Here is a 14,244-nt window from a genome sequence, read left to right as displayed (position 1 = left end):
CCTAAACTTTAAAACTATCATAAAATCAACCAACCTTCCTGTGAAAACTGTTTAAATATATATACATATTTGCATATATATATATACCAAATATATGTATGTATTTATAGATTAAATTTGTTTAATTTTTAAGAATGAAGTATGTTATAAAAGTACATTAAAATTATTATCCTGAAGATGCATATAACATTGTCACAATATCTGTGAACATTTAAAGTCTTTTGGAATCATTAATACTCAAGAATGACGACAATGTAAACCTCTTCAAAGAAAATTCTGCTCTGCAGTAAAAAAAGGTGTCATAGTGAGTTTCTGGCATGTTTAATACTAAACCAGAAACTGATATGGCACCAGGCTAAATACTAAGACAGCAGAGATTTTTAAATCCCATTAGATTGCAATGCCATTGACAGCTGGGAGCAAGTATTTTATTCTTCTTGTAACCTTATGCCTTTCACTATATAGGACAGGATTTTGCAGAGTGAACTCTCAATAACTCTGATTGTTGTGGTGACTGCTAGATAACGTATCAAGAAGAATAGCTTGATTCAAGAAGAATATTAGAGTCAGGAAAAATCTGTAGAGCTGTAGCAGTAGTGTGTGTTTCAATGAACATCAAAAGACTAGTCAAAGAATGCCAAAGAGAATATTTGTATACCTGGTAAAAGGGTTGCTATGTGGCTATTCAGCAAGTAACAGACTGTCTTAATCTGATGATGTGTGAATTCAGTAATATAAAGTAGAAAAGTCATGATATGTTATCACAAATTTTCAAGCAGTAATCACAGCCGAAAGAAATGAAATCTCACTAGGTGTCTTTGAAATTATATCTTCAAAAGATTTTGTTATCTTCACCTTTGTATTCACATGTCTTAAATAACATTTTTAGATAGTTGAGCTGAAATGCTTCTTATAAGGAGGGTGACACAGATTTATATATCTAAGTGAAAGTGGAATCTAGATATATTTTTCTTCATGACCAAGCAGACATGTTAGCTGTGCTTGCATCTTACAAACGCTGACAGTGTTAGTCATTTTAATCTCATAGGCATATCAAGGTTTATTTGAGTTTAATAGCAACCAGTTGTGTTTCCTGCCTATGAAATAAGAACAATATATTGGAAAATACTAATGTGTTCTTAGTATTAATTAAGGTGATCTTTACATACATGCAGGTTTGCTTAGACATTTCAAGGGCATAGGGGCTCCGGAAGGTGATCTCATTTTGAGCTGTTTCTCCAACCACCTGAAGCACAGGTGAGGATCCATGCCAGGTAAGAGACATTGCTGCTTTCTTATGTACTTTGATAAGTAGTTTGGATGTATAGTCATTATTTCAACTCATTTTGCTTGTTTTTACTTTTTAAATTACGTAAGAAGAAGGGAGACCAAAAGGCCACATGATGAGCTAATATTCTCTTACCCCACTTGACCAGATGACACGTGAGGAGTGGGCATGAAAGGAGCGGGGGTGCCAATTCACTTACCTGATTATGACATGCCAGAAAAGAAAAGAAAAAAATCAGAACAAAGCAAAACCAGAAAATTCCCTATGATATCGATGTAAAACACAATAAGTGAACCAGATGTGTTTGTGGAATAATTTTTTCAAATTTGTTTTTCATACTCTGCATGATTTTTTTCACAGAATATAAAAGGAATGCAGAATTATTATTTTGACAATTTGGAAAATAGTGAAAGTAGAAATAATGAAATAAAAGTAGTCCATAATACCAACACAAAAATTACCAAAAACACATTGCACATTTCTTTATGATATTTTTCAATAAATATATTCATAGATATATATATAAGATAGCATCACATTGAATATATAATAAGTTCTTATTTTTATAATTAAAACTAATTCACTAGTATTAATTGAGGAGTGCAAAAGATCCTGCCTTATGTGTGAAGTACAATTTAGTATAATTTATTTACCTGCCTTGATAATTTGTCTACTTAATTTCTATATTTTAAGTTCAGTGAGGTTATCATTTCTCTGGTAAAATTATTGTCCTTATTTATATGAATTTGTTTTCTTCCTTATATCCCTGATGTAAAATTGAGAAAGTGAAGCATTTTGTGTCATTTGACTTCTTAAATCTATTTCCTCCTTGTCATGATTACCTTCTTACCACTCCTTCAAACTGTTCCTTCAATTTATACTTCAATTTATAACTTGATAACTTATTTATGACTCAGATTATTCATTCTACCCACATATTCTGTGGATTCAAATAACTTAACCTCTCTAAATTCAGTTTCAACAAACTTAATTTACTTAGCAAATGCTATAAAATGAGAATTTCGTTGTCACTGCAAAGAATGAAACAGCCAAAATATTACTTCTTCCCCATAAAGATACATTTGAGGAGATTTAATAAAGAAATCATATAATTAAGACAAATGGGACCTCTTGATTAGTGCAAAAACAGTGTTTCCTACAGAAATGATTTTGATTCTCCCTGCAAGGTGGAAAACATTTGACAGGGGGAGTATGGAAGAGAGTATTCTGGGTAAGGATTTAACATAAAAAAATCATAAAGGTAACAAAACAAACATGTTTGCTTCTGAGGAGTGACATTTGGTTTTGGTAAAAATAGAGAGAGAGAAAGAGAGAGAGAGAGAGGAAGAGGAGGAGACGAAGGCAGAGAAAGAGAAAGACAGAGAGAGAAGGAAAGGGAAAGGGGGAAGGAGAGTGAAAGAGGCATAGATAAGTCTGAGGTTTTATAAGCAAATATGGAGAGTATTCTAAGCCAGGGAGAAGAGTTGATATTTAACTAGAGAGAAAACAGGTTGTTAAAATATGCTTTGAGTGGATTGATATGGTGGGCATTATGCTTTATGAATGTAGTATGCCTTTCAAAAGCTTTGACCACAGACCTCTGTATGAAATACGTTTTACATTAAATCGAGCCCACTTATGTAAACTAAGTAAAAACTTCATGAAATATTACTTACTTCTACTATGTACAATGCACTCTGAAATTTTCTTTCCTATTTTCCCTTTTTCATCTATTACATTACAAAAATGCCATCTGTTCCTACCATATATAACAGGACATGTTTCTGGAGTTTTGAAAAATACTCGATATTGGTATCAACCCATCAGTGATTTATACGAAAGATTAACTTACAACAAAAGATGAAATGGGGAGACTTTGTCATGGAATGCTAAAGGCAGGAATTAAGAGTGAGGTGAGTTGCAATGCAATGAGAAAAGTCATAAGAGAGTGGTGCAAAGTGGATCAGTGGCAGAATTCTTGCCGGCCATGCCAGAGACGCGGGTTCAATTCCTGGAGTCTGCTCAAGCCTAAAAAAAAAAAAAAAGGTGTCATGAGACACATCAAAAACACACTTACAAGGATATTTATGATGAAGACAGTAATGACTATTACCACTGGAAATAAATCAAATTATATATCAATGTGCTTACCTGTGTGTGTATGTGTGTGTCTGTTTATTTGTTTCTTCACTTGTGCCTGATCAGAATCTAAGCTTGACTGGGAAGAGATTTTATTATTCTTAGTCAAAACTATATCCCCAAAATGTAGAACTCTATCAGGCACATAATAAACATTGAAATAGTATTTGTTGAATAAAGGACACAACCCAAGAAAGGTAACTAAAATGTTAAATTAGAGAGGAGTCTTTTTGGACTATCACACTAAAAATTCCAATGGCTTTATATCCAACGGTTCAAAGCACTTTTTTACTTTGTTTTTTGTCTTCCTGATTTGCCAAAATATAGCTCAAATATCTTTACTATTTTAACTGCTTATGTAAAGAGATTAAAGCTGAAAATTGAGATTCTATACCTCAGGAAGGCTTTTTAACTTAAATCTGGAAATTTGCTTACATATCCTTTTATTTAAAAAGTTGCACCATGCTGATTTCTTTTTATTAAATAAAAGTTAACAGTTCTCAACCATGATGAAAACAGACTATGATATTTGAAAAATGTAAGTTGTCATGTAATGATAAATAAACCGCAGAGCTCCACAAATGAATGGACAAGCAATTATGGGACTATTTTGGAAAAAAAAAGTAAAACGTATGTATAAATTTGCACAAACAGTACCTTAATTGTTTTGCTATCTCCCAAGCCCAACAAAGTGGTCGGCACACAATAATGGATCAGTAAATGTTTCTTAAAGGCCTGGTTAAATGACTCAACACTCAGAAATTCACCTTTTACTTCATTTATCTTTTTTCTTATGAAATATATTGTAGAAGAGTAAGAAATACAAATAAACAAGAATAAAATGAATATCTCTCAAACTCTACAGCCAGAGATAACCACTAAAATGTATTTGCATATTGCATTTGTGTATTTTAGTTTTGTTCTTTTAAAAAACAGTCATTATTGTACATATTTTACAAGCTTGTTTAAAGTCAATTCACCTCATTAACATTACCCATTTCATGGGACTATTACGGCGGTCAAGTGAGAAAAACACATGTAGAGCACTTATCAGACTACCTAGAGCGTGAAAAGAAATAAAAAATATAAACGGCTATTGATATCATATGCTTTATAATCTGGTTTATAGTCACGTAATATATAATAAGCATTTGTTATTGCATTAAACTCATTCTACAATGTTATTTTAATAGTCTTGGAATATTACATTATACATAATATTTTCACTTATCTCTTTTTGTTGGGGATTTCAGTAATTTTCTTTTTCACTGCTAAAACTATGCATAGAACAACACACTTACATATACATCATTGCTTATATGTATATTTATTTTCTTAATAAAGCTTTTCAGATTTTTTCCTTACTTAAAAATAGTATATGTACACTGCTTTAAAAGGCAAATATGAAAACAATATTTATACTACTACTACTAATTATTAGTAATATCAGCATTATATTATTACTGTTAATATAAAATAACAAGCTTATGCCATATTTTCCTCATTATTAATCCTTAATTCTATAAATAATATTCAAATCCATTAGCTCCATATTCTAAATAAAATGTTTAGCTACTATTTTTGTATAAAATAATTGATACCTGGTAGGAAAAATAAGAAATTATCTCTCTTCAACTTTTCACCCTTTTCACTTTCCTTATCATTTTTGAGAAAACAAAATTTACTGTTTATATTATTATGACAATGCAATTTTTGTTCTCGGTTGAGTCATGTAGAATAAAAGGAAGATATTTTCTTTCTTACATATCTTTCAATATTTTTTGGAGTTTATTTTTGCCTAGATGCATCATTTTAGCTTTCTGTGGCTCAATCAACCAATTCTTTCTCAAACTCACCGACAAAATTGAAAATATTTTCTGAAGCATTCTGAAGAGTTCATATAGATTCTTATTTCTTACTCGAAATATATATTCTCTGAAGACTTTTCTCCTTACAGTTCCTAAAATGTTTCATTGCTTTTTTTTGTGCGTTGGGTTGACTAGATCCTGGATCCTAGGTCTTACTTGGTATCATGGTCAGGTTCATGTGTCAACTTGGCCAAGTGGTGGTTGGGCAAGTGCTGGCTTGTCTGTTGCGATGAGGACATTTCATACAATTAAATCATGAGCATGCCGGCTGCATCCACAGCTGATTCCATTTGTAATCAGCCAAAGGGGCATGTCTTCTGCAATAAAGGATGCTTAATCTATCACTGAAGGCCTTATAAGGAGGATTCAGAAGAGACAGCCTTCCTGTTTCGGGTAGTGAGCATCTCCTGTTGAGTGCGTCCAGAACCTCCATGGGAATTGTCGGCTTCACAGCCTACTCTGCAGATTTTGTACTCTGTGTCCCTTTGGTCACGTGAGACACTTTTATAAATTTTATATTTGCAAGTGTTCCCTATTGATTCTATTTCTCTAGAGAACCCTAACTAATACATCTGGGTACCAGGAGAGGTTCTTAAGAAACAGAATCTTAAAAATGGGTTTTTATGAATGATTTTCTACTCTGACTGGACTCAAAGACACTAAGGACTATGATTCCCATAACCAGAATGACACTCCTAATCCATGGAGTGATTTGACAAAAGAGATAGTCAAAATATCACCATTTGATTCTCCTAATGTTTTGCTTATACAAAGCCAGGCTCTAGGGGATAATGTTTTTGACACCTTTACTGAGTTTTGTAGAAATAAGAGGTATAGAGATGTTGGTTGGTTGTTGTTAGATACACTGGCTACATTAAGGGGTGAAAGGGATGAGTTTAAGGCTCCAAACAACAAGCTTAAGCACCGTTTGAAAGATGTAGAGGTTTCTATGAGCATCCTGAAGGAAAATCTTATTTCCTGTAGCTGTAGACTTGAGATCTCTGAAAATCAGACTCAGAATCTTATTGTTAGAGTAGCAACTTTACAATGTAAACTGAAATCTCCATCTTGCATAGTGTCTGCCGTTAAAGTGAGGGCATTGATTGGAAAGGAGTGGGACCCTGAAAAATGGGATGGTGACATATGGATTGATAATGATGTCAGGGGTGAGGTTGAAACCCTAGATCATGCTGAGCCTTCTCTAGATAACCCTGTTAATAGTCTGTCCTGAGGACATAACCTCCCCACCTCCAGCCAGCCAAGAAAGGGATTACATTATTGTCTGGGATAATTGACCCTGACTATCAGAAGGAAGTAGGACTGCAACTACATAATGGAGGTAAAGAAGAGTTTTCTTGGAATATAGGAGATCCCCTAGGGCATCTTTTAGTACTACCATGCCCTGGGATTAAAATCAATGGAAAACTGCAACAATGCAATCCAGGTGGGACTACCAATGGCTCTGAAACTTCAGGAATGAAGGTTTAGGTCATCCCACCAGGCAAAGACCCACAGCCAGCTGAAGTGCTTGCTGAGGGTAAAGGGAAGATGGACTGGGTAGTGGAAGAAAGTAGTGATAAATATGAACTTTGACAACGTGATCAGTTACAGAAATGAGGACTGTAATGCTGTTTTGTTCATGTTATACTATTTAAGTTGTAAGATATCAAGTTTAAAAAGGAATGTTGCCCAAGGATTTGTGCCTTACTCTGGAGAAATTTAATGTGTTTCCAGTTATATGCAGGACAGTTGAGTATTGTTAGGTGAAAAAAAAATGTGTGTTTTATTGTTTTTTATTTATAAATTAGGTATTGTTTAGGTGGTATGTACAGTTGCCAAGTTGACAAGGGGTGGACTGTCATGGTCAGGTTCATGTGTCAACTTGGCCAAGTGGTGGTTGGGCAAGTGCTGGCTTGTCTGTTGCAATGAGGACATTTCATACAATTAAATCATGAGCATATCAGCTGCATGCATAGCTGATTCCATTTGTAATCAGCCAAAGGAACGTGTCTTCTGCAATGAGTAATGCTTAATCTAATCACTGAAGGTCTTATAAGGAGGATTCAGAAGAGGCAGGCTTCCTGTTTTGGATGGTGAGCCTCTCCTTTGAGTTCATCCAGACCTTCCATTGGAGTCATTGGCTTCACAGCCTATTCTGCAGATTTTAGACTCTGTGTCCCTTTGGTCACATGAGACACTCTTATAAATTTAATATTTGTGAGTGTTCCCTGTTAATTCTGTTTCTCTAGAGAACTCTAAGTAATACACTTTTTTTTGTTTCCCTTTTTATGCCTATGAATCACATCACCTTGTTGATTTCTATAGAGAGTAAACTTTTTTAATACATTGCATGTCTGAAATGTATTCACTATCACACTGGATTGATATTGTAGCTGGTTATATAATCAAAAATTTAAAGTAGTTTTGTTCTGAGAATGAAGATATTGTTAGTTCTCTAACTCTACCTGAAGCTGCTGAGAAACCCAATCATTTGGAGGCTTGAACATGAGTCTGTAGCTTATCTTTCATATGGAAAGCTTTTTAAATTTCTCATTTGTATCTGCTAGTCTGAAATTTATTAAAATGTCTCTGGATGTCTTTTTTCTTTGATTCCTTATTCTGGATACTCTCTGAGCCCTTTCAATCCAGAAATTAAAAACTTTCAATCTTGGGAATTTCTTTTTTTTTTTAATGGATCAATCTTGGAAATCTCTTTTTGATAATTTATTTGAGAATCTGTCACCCTCTACTATTAGTTCTGTCTTTAGTGCTAGTATTATTAGCTACTGAATCACATAACCTGATCCTTATATATTTTTGTGTTTTCTGCAGTATTTATATTCTACTTCCTGAGAAGCTTCCTCAATTTTAATTTCTAAATACTTTAATGAATTTATTGATGTGATCATTTTCCTTTTAGTTTCCAAGACCGCTTTTCTTTCCTCTGATTTTCATTGTTCTTATTGATTTTTCCCCCAAGACTGTAATCTCTTCTCTTATCTGACTGTAAGTCTATAACAAATGGGCTTTTTGTTGGTGTTTTGTTAGTTTTTTTCTTCTGAATTCTGCATTTTATATTTCCTCTGAAGGTTTTTTCTATATATGTATTTGTGTTTTGTTTTTCCTAATAGAGGAGTTCCTTGAATACTTTGTGGATATTGGACATTATTTTATAATTAAAACTAAGATGTTCAAAACTGATTTGAAATTCTTTGTGAATGTATGGGGTGAGGGGAGCTATCAATACTAGGCCTTTTTGTGGTATGATTAGGTGGGGAATGAAGGCATTTAGTCTGGGTAACGGGATTCCTTACAAAAACATGCTTCAATTGTCTGTTTTGGGAGAACAACCTGAACTGTTTGTTATTTGAGTAAAAAGTTTAAACAAGAGCATTGGACATCATCTTTTGATATTACTTAGTTTGTTTGAAGCCAATGGTAAAGTGCCCCTCTATTTGCCCTCAATTGGACCTGGCATCTCCTACTAGAGAGATTCTGTGCTTTAATCTTTCCACACTAAGCCTCCTAATTTCTGGTGGGATGAAAGAAAATTAATGGCCCTGATTTAAAACTGAGAGGACATCTTGAATTCTAGTTTGCACAACTTTGGATCAGGTCTCCAATTTGTATCCTGCCATGCTTCCATCCTTACAGAGTGTCATTATTATTATTGAAATAGTTGGATTTATGATTGCCATTTTGCTTTTTTGCTATCTATATGCCTGCCATGCTTCCATCCTTACAGAGTGTCATTATTATTATTGAAATAGTTGGATTTATGATTGCCATTTGCTTTTTTGCTATCTGTATGTCCCATGTCATTTTTCTTCCTCTTTTACACCTTTACTGAGCGCATGCATTAGGTGAATATTTTAAAATGTAACATTTTAATTCATTAATGATTTTCTGTATTTTGTTGGTTTTTCTTTTAGTGTTCACCGAATACATCTTATCAGAATCTGCATCAGATTCATACTAACTTAATTCTAGTGTGATGTAGTAACATTACTCTGTTATAGCTATTTCATTTTCTCCTTTTTTGTATATTATTATACCTATTAAATCTATAAATGTTACAGACCCAACAATAAATGGCTATAATTATTGCTTTGTGTAATTTTATGTCTTTTGAGGAAATTGGGATTAAAGTTATTTAAGATAATTGCTTTTAAAATAAGTTAAGAGAAGAAAGAAAAAGAAATTTGCATCTATACTCTCTTTTGTATGTGCATAATCACTTTATCGATGCTGTGTTTTTACTGTGTAGAGTCTATTTACTGTATGGCAACATTCATTTTTAGTCTAAAGAATGTCTTTTAGTACTTCTTGTAAGACAGGCCTGCTATCAACAAATTAGTTCAGTTTTTTGCTCATCTTAGAATGTCTCTCTACTGTTTTCATTACTCAAAGATAGACTTATTGAATGTAAAAATCTTGGTTGACAATGTTTTGTTTTGCTTTGTTTTGCTTCCTTTGAACATTTTGGTTACATTATTCAACTGCTTCTGGCTTCCATTGTTTCTGATGAAAAGTCAGCTGAGAATCTTACTGGTGTTCCCTTATATGCGAAAAGTTATTTTTCTCTTGTGAATTTCAAGATTTTCTCCTTGGATTTCTGTATTTTTATTCTTTGTGCTTTTATCTAACTTGGAGTTTGTTGAGTTTGGGAATGTGTAAAATAATGTTTTTCATCATATTTCAGAAGTTTTCACCAAGTATTTTTTCAAATGATTTTTCTGTTCCTTTCTCTCTCTCAACTTCTAGGGCTCTTGTTATGCAGATTTTGATGCATTTAAAGGTGGCCCAGAATTATCTGAGGTTTTGTTCATTCTTCATTCTTTTTTCTCTATGTTCTTTGAATTCTATAATCACTATAAAAATATCTTTAAGTTCACTAATATTTTTTCTGTTATTGAACTTTTCAATACCAGAATTTCCATTTGATTCTTTTCAATTATACCTATCTTTTTACTGATGTCCTTTACTTGATGAAAGATTTTCATCATATATTTATATAATTTTTAAGCATGGTTTCTCTTAGTTTTTGGATCATCAAAATTTTTTTCCACAAGCTTCATAAGTTAGCACATCTGTAGAGATACTGACATTCCATTCTTGATATACAACTTCTAGACATATATTTTAAATATAATTTTACATACATTATGTATTCAGGGTAACATTTTTCACTTAACATATTTTGAGCGTGCTACTATATTAATGCATATAGTTATACTTTTTTTTTCTTTTTATTACCTGAAGGGTATTCTATTGCGTGGATAAATTTTAACTTAATTAATCACTCTCTAGTTAGTGAATATTTAGAAAGGTCAGAACAAACAGCAAGTTTGATGATGAATAAAGGACAGAGGTATGGGAATTTTGATAGAAGAATTTTAGATAGCTATCAATCTAAGGTGATTCAGTGAAGGTAAGTGAAAACTCATGTAGCCAAAGTTAGCTATCAGAGGAGTCACAAGTCTCTTGAGGAGTCTGTCTCAGTACTCTTGATATTCTCAGTTATTGAATAGGAGCATGCTGTGGGAAGCATGACATTAGGGCATGTGCATTAATGGACATCAGAGTGAAATAACTCAGGTCCTTGCTTAATTTAGTACCCTATAGTTAATTAGAAATCTATGAGGTGTGTTTTCATGGCTGACACCCACAAACATTAACTTACAAGAAAGAAAAATTATGAATATAATACATTCAGATTTAAACATGAATATGGGGAGACTGAGTATTCCTCTATATACTCTTGAATTTTTTTACATTTTACTGAGATCATATATTCAAATATATTAAAAAATAAATTCATATAAAATGAACATCTATGCCCATTTGAATCTGTTGTGTACCCCAGAAAAGCCAAGTTCTTTAATCCTCATTTAATATTGTGTGTGAGATTTTTAAAATTGTTTCCATGTAGATGTGATTCATTCAATTGTGAATTGCAACCTTTGATTAGATGATTTCCATGGAGATGTGTCTCCACCCATTCAAGGTAGAGTTGCGTACTGGAGTTTTTCAAGAAGGAACCACTTTGGAAAAAGCTTCAGAATCAACAGAGCCCGTGCAGCCAGAGACTTTGGAATAGAAGGAAAATGCCACCAGGGAAGCCTTATGAAATAAGGAGAGAAATCTAGCAGATGATGCCGTGTGCCCTCCCAGCTGAGAGAGAAACCCCAAACTTCACTGTCCCTTTCTTTGGAGTTAAGGTATATTTCCATCAACGCCTTAATTTTGACATTTTCATAGCCTCAGAACTTTTTTTTCTTTGTGTGCTGCATGGCAGGCATCACAAATTTATTCTTTTTCCATGTGAATATCCTCTTATTGCAGCACCATTTGTTGAACTTTTGCTTTGTTAAATTATTCATTTGTTTGTTTGCTTAGGAAATGCATGAGCCGAGAATCGAACCTGGGTCTCCCACATAGCAGGGAAGAATTCTACCACTGAACTACCCTCGTACCCACACACCCTTGGAACTTTAAACTTGCAATTAAATAAATCCCATTTTTAAAAACTGTTCTTTTTCTGAGATATTGCATTCCTGCAGTATGAACTAAAACAATATCTATATGATATTATTTTCTACAAGAAAATATAGACAAAATGTTCATAATTGCACTCCATTGTTTTTTATTCAAAATTTTCTTTAGTCATTCAATCTTGTGCAATGGCATTAATACATTTTTAAATAATAAAATGAAACTAAATAGGGTATATAATAGTAAATATACCTATACTATTACTAGTATGTAAGTAGTGTGGTAGATTGAATTATGTACCCCAATTTAGACATGTTCTTAATCGTAATCCTCATTCCTGTGGGTATGAACCCATTGTAAATAGGCTTTCTTGGAGATATTATTTATAGTTAAGGTGTATCCCAACTGCATAAGTTTGAGTCAATCTGGATCACTGGAGGCCTTACAAACAGACAGAAATGAGAAGACAAAGTCAAAGGTCAAAAGAGAACCCAGAATTCAGCAGGAGCCTGGAAGATCAATGGAAAGATACCACCATGTGTTCTAGTTTGAAAGCTGCCAGAATGTGATGTACCAGAAAGAGAACGGCTTTTAAAAAGGGGAATTTATTAACTTACAAGCTTACAGTTCTAAGGCTGTGAAAATGTTGAAATTAAAGCAAGGCAATAAAAATGTCCTATCCAAGGCATCCAAGGAAAGATACTTGGTTCAAGAAGGCCGATGAAGTTCAAGATTTCTCTCTCAGCTGGAAAGGCATATGGAAAGGCACATCTAGCTTTCTTTACTTATTTCATAAAGCTTCTTCAATGGCTTCCCTGGGGCTCTGTCTGTTCTGTTGGCTTTATTGGTTCTGGCAGCACTAAAGGCGCTAAAGTTTTTTTTTAAATGGTTGCCTCTTAAAGGGCTCCAGTGAGCAAGCAACCCCACTTTGAATGGATGGGGACACATCTCCATGGATACTATTTAATCAAAAGTTACCACCCACAGTTGGGTGGGTCATATCTCTATGGAAACAGTAAAAACAATACCGCACAGAAATACCGAATGAAGATTAAAAGACATGGTTCAGCAGCACATATACTAAAATTGGAACGATACAGAGAAGATTACCATAGCCCCTGTGCAAGGATGACATGCAAATTTGTGAAGCGCTCTATATTTTAAAAATAAATAATAAATAAAAGACATGGGTTTTCTAAGGTACACAGATTCAAACCGGCACACCATGTGAGAGGAAAGCCGAGGAATTCAAGGATTGCTGGCTAGTCAAAATGCAAGCAGCTCCAGGAGGGAAAAAAACTTTTTAGCTTCAAAAGCGAGTCAATAAATCCCTGTTGCTAAGCCAAAACATTGTGTGGTGTTTGTCAAAGCTGCCAGGAAAATTAGGACAAGTTCCACTATAAATAATTTTCTTTTTTTGAGTTCTCAAAGATGGAACTCTGTGCGAGGTGATCTTTTCCAATTGAACATATAACCAAGCTTCCATTCTGCAAGTACAATCATTTACAATACATGTGAGGTAACCAATATTTTGACCAGGTTTCTCTCTCCTGACCAGAAATGTCTCGAGAATGTGGGAAAAGCACTAAATGCTGCCCCCAGGCATGAGAATGGGAAATGTGAACTCCATGAAGGATGAGAGCTGATGCCATTTACTGTCATAATGATTTCAGCACCTCATGCAATGTCTTGGGCATATATACACACTAAATGCCTTTAGTATAAATAGAAACCTTGGAAGAGTGTGAACTAACATCATTTTCAGAGCAGAAGAGTAAATAAAATCATCATATAGTATGTTGTTTCAGCTTAGCATTGAATTTTTCTGCATGGCAGGTTTTGACCACCTTCATAAGGAAGGCATGTTTTGCCTGCAACTCTGAAATATAGAATGGGACTTTGGGACTATTACAAATTAAATTCCAGCGAAATGAACTGAAGGTGAAACTTTAAAGTTTCCACTTCAGATCTTACTTAATTTTGGTTGTTTTTTTTTTTTCCCAAATGGTATAGCAACTGCTTCAAAGAACTTCCAAATAGTTTCTCCTGAGACTTGGAAGTTCTTGCACTTAGAAGAAAAAGAAAACTGACTCAAGTGCTATCTTGAAAGGAAATGAAACATAAATAAGTACTTGTGGTAGGTTGAATTATGTACCCCAACTACATAATTCTTAATCTTATTAAGAATTCTTAATAAGAATTCTTCTTAATCTTATTAAGAGTCCCTGTGGATTTTTGTAAACGGATCTCTTAAAGGTGTTACTTTTAGTTAAGGTGTGGCCCCAGCGAATGCTGGGTGGGTCTTAGTCAAGATGACTTACAGAGAAAGCCCTGCGTGCATGGATAGAATGCTGGCCTTCCATGAGCGAGATCCTGGTGTGATTCCCCCACCATGCACCCACCCCGCCCTACTGAAAAAAGAAAGAAAGCCACAGGGTGGAGCCAGAAGCCAGA

At 34.0% G+C, this 14,244-nt stretch overlaps 1 non-coding gene across 1 annotated transcript; it reads left to right on the top strand.

Annotated features, from left to right (window-relative positions):
- The first annotated feature begins 12,850 nt into the window (after positions 1-12,850).
- Positions 12,851-12,953, top strand: LOC143662902 (U6 spliceosomal RNA). The gene has a single exon (XR_013165669.1). It is a non-coding gene; the product is annotated as a U6 spliceosomal RNA (small nuclear RNA).
- The last annotated feature ends 1,291 nt before the right edge of the window (positions 12,954-14,244 follow it).

This window comes from Tamandua tetradactyla, chromosome 18 (genome assembly GCF_023851605.1).
Source record: "Tamandua tetradactyla isolate mTamTet1 chromosome 18, mTamTet1.pri, whole genome shotgun sequence".
NCBI classification, from domain to species: Eukaryota; Metazoa; Chordata; class Mammalia; order Pilosa; family Myrmecophagidae; genus Tamandua; species Tamandua tetradactyla.
The sequence above is the reverse complement of the archived record's forward strand: the minus strand, read 5'-3'. Positions and strand labels throughout refer to the sequence as shown.